General features: G+C 47.1%; 1 long non-coding RNA gene across 1 annotated transcript; it reads right to left on the bottom strand.

Annotated features, from left to right (window-relative positions):
* Positions 1–341: 341 nt before the first annotated feature.
* Positions 342–1,180, bottom strand: LOC308163397. The gene is made up of 5 exons (XR_013937615.1): positions 1,142–1,180; positions 928–1,018; positions 652–720; positions 487–561; positions 342–374 (listed from the first exon to the last, which is right to left on the bottom strand). It is a non-coding gene; the product is annotated as an uncharacterized lncRNA (long non-coding RNA).
* Between the last annotated feature and the right edge of the window lie 2,272 nt (positions 1,181–3,452).

The following is a 3,452-nucleotide window of genomic DNA, read 5'->3' as shown; positions in this document are numbered from 1 at the left end:
CAGCCAATGTTGTCTGTGTTTTTTTACCACTCCTGAGAGGAAGTTAACTAGTCTGTCCATTTTGTCATCATCGTCAAAGAAGATGACGTCTGTGGCCTTCTTTTTTGCCCAAAGAGACTTGACTTGTCCTGCCATGATTGCCTGCAAATATATAGTTTGTTGGGAGGATGCTCTATGTAAATGTACAATCACTACACAAATATAAAACATTTCACTTTCATTATTTATATTATGCTTAAATGTGTCACTTTACTTAGACATTTCAGTTGCAAACTCACTTCAAGATGTTGCAGTAAGCCTTTGTCCTGAGTGATGAAATCCACTAACAAGTCATTGGTCACTCTTCGTTGGTGTTGGGCTTGTTGAGCCCTTTCCTAAAATGTAATAATACAGTGCTTAACCAATGACCATGTTACAATGAAAAGGTGCAGTTAAGTACTGAATGAGTCACTTTCTTTCCTTGATCATTTGCACTTCCTTACTTACCTCAAGTGTCTTGATAGAAAGTGTGGTTTCACTACCCAGGCTTCTGACATCTTTGTCCATGGTAACATCACTTTCCTAAATGGATACACACATAAGCATGACTATGTGTACAGCTGTGAATGGTGGATAGTATGTTTGTATGCAATAAACTTCATTCACACTAACCAATTCTTTAGGAGGAAAGCTGTAAGGCCTCTTGAAGTACGCGTGGTCCTCGTCAGTGTCCAGTGGCATCTGTACAGAGTCCACCATTATTGCCAGTATGTTTTACATGGAAGGGTTAACTACTTCAAAAAGAGATCCAGGCTGGATTCAGAATGACACAGTACCACTAAACATATTGCATGTGCCATAAAGTTGCATGGAGTATGTGTTTTAGGAGCAGTAGCCCATTCAGAAACAGGCACACGGTCATAGATACTTAGTGAGAGATGCACTGACCATGGTGTTGCTTGCATGCCTCCTTTTAATACTTGAATTGGTCCTGAATACAGGTGGGACATTGTCGTGAAGGGTCGCTCTGCCTTCCTCACTAAAGTGAGCAAACAAAACTATGTGTGAAACAGCCAAATGCGTAACACATGCAACAACCTAAATAATAAATACATATCTGAACACTATAACATGTTCATTAATAATATTTCGAAATTCTCACCTGAGCTGCATTTGCCATTGTATTTGTAATTCTTCTTCCTCTTTGTGTTAATGTCCTTTATAGTAAGGGCATTTTACCAGATATTTGACCAATCTGCGAAGTAAATCGTTACCAAGAAATTTCTTCACCAATGTGTTTCTAAAGGTGTGTAATAACATGTCCTAAAAGGTTGAAATTCAACTCCTGTGGGAAACCTCATAAAAAACTGCTCAAAGTTGGGGTACCGATAACCGATTTTCGAAAATTCGAAAATGCTTAAATTGGACTTGAGTAACTTTTGAGGGGTCAAACTAGGCATTTTTCATGATTCTGAGTTGATTGCAAGCATTTATTTGTCACCAAGAGCACTTCCTGGTGCAACCCCCAAACCCCCCCCACCCCCATTGGTGGTTGGCATTCAAAGTGAGGAAGTTTAAAGGTAACAGGTAACATTAGACAACATTAGACAGCACCAGCAGAGAGGCACTATCATGGGCATGGACACTTAGTCATAGGCCTCACTACATGTGGAACAATAGAACCAGGCTGCTTGAGCTACTCACACAGCCCAGCAGAGAGGTACTATCATGGGCATGGAAACAGAGTCATAGGCCTCACTACATGTGGAACAATAGAACCAGGCTGCTTCATTTACTCACACAGCCCAGCAGAGAGACACTATCATGGGCATGGAAACAGAGTCATAGGCCTCACTACATGTGGAACAATAGAACCAGGCTGCTTCAGCTACTCACTCAGCCCAGCAGAGAGACACTCTGCTGGGCAGTAACTTACCTGTTATGGAGGCCTAAAAAAAGGGAGATGAAAGTGAAGCTGAATAGCTTCACTCTCACCTCCCATTGTGGAAGAGATGTACCAACATGAGATGTACCAAGGACTACCAGAGGTGTTCAGCTAGACACACAGCCCAGAGACAACACACCTTCCATGGGTGCTGTGACTAGGCCTGTGGCCCTATGCTGGAGGTCACATGAGCTCCAGGGCCTAACTGCTACTCTGTCAGTCCGATTAGGAGTGCTCTCACTGGGCCTAGCTGTCTACCATTCACCCCTCATCTGGAGCTCTGACCTCCAGGGCCTAACTGCTACTCTGTCAGTCCGATTAGGAGTTCTCTCACTGGGCCTAGCTGTCTACCATTCACCCCTCATCTGGAGCTCTGACCTCCAGGGCCTAACTGCTACTCTGTCAGTCCGATTAGGAGTGCTCTCACTGGGCCTAGCTGTCTACCATTCACCCCTCATCTGGAGCTCTGACCTCCAGGGCCTAACTGCTACTCTGTCAGTCCGATTAGGAGTGCTCTCACTGGGCCTAGCTGTCTACCATTCACCCCTCATCTGGAGCTCTGACCTCCAGGGCCTAACTGCTACTCTGTCAGTCCGATTAGGAGTGCTCTCACTGGGCCTAGCTGTCTACCATTCACCCCTCATCTGGAGCTCTGACCTCCAGGGCCTAACTGCTACTCTGTCAGTCCGATTAGGAGTGCTCTCACTGGGCCTAGCTGTCTACCAGTCACCCCTCTTCTGGAGCTCTGACCTCCAGGTACTATGTGATACACTGCCAGTCCGATTAGGAGAGCCCTCACTGGGCCTAGCTGTCTACCAGTCACCCCTCTTCTGGAGCTCTGACCTCCAGGTACTATGTGATACACTGCCAGTCCGATTAGGAGTGACCTCACTGGGCCTAGCTGTCTACCATTCAACCCTCCTCTGGAGCTCTGACCTCCAGGTACTATGTGATACACTGCCAGTCCGATTAGGAGAGCCCTCACTGGGCCTAGCTGTCTACCAGTCACCCCTCTTCTGGAGCTCTGACCTCCAGGTACTATGTGATACACTGCCAGTCCGATTAGGAGTGACCCCACTGGGCCTAGCTGTCTACCATTCAACCCTCCTCTGGAGCTCTGACCTCCAGGTACTATGTGATACACTGCCAGTCCGATTAGGAGAGCCCTCACTGGGCCTAGCTGTCTACCAGTCACCCCTCTTCTGGAGCTCTGACCTCCAGATAATATGTGATACACTGCCAGTCCGATTAGGAGAGCCCTCACTGGGCCTAGCTGTCTACCAGTCACCCCTCTTCTGGAGCTCTGACCTCCAGGCTCTATGTGATACACTGCCAGTCCGATTAGGAGAGCCCTCACTGGGCCTAGCTGTCTACCAGTCACCCCTCTTCTGGAGCTCTGACCTCCAGGCTCTATGTGATACACTGCCAGTCCGATTAGGAGTGACCTCACTGGGCCTAGATGTCTACCAGTCACCCCTCTTCTGGAGCTCTGACCTCCAGGCTATATGTGATACACTGCCAGTCCGAT

The sequence above is a fragment of the Nansenia antarctica genome (genome assembly GCF_963989245.1).
Source record: "Nansenia antarctica genome assembly, chromosome: 8".
NCBI lineage: Eukaryota > Metazoa > Chordata > Actinopteri > Argentiniformes > Microstomatidae > Nansenia > Nansenia antarctica.
This window is presented reverse-complemented; position numbering and strand designations above follow the sequence as displayed.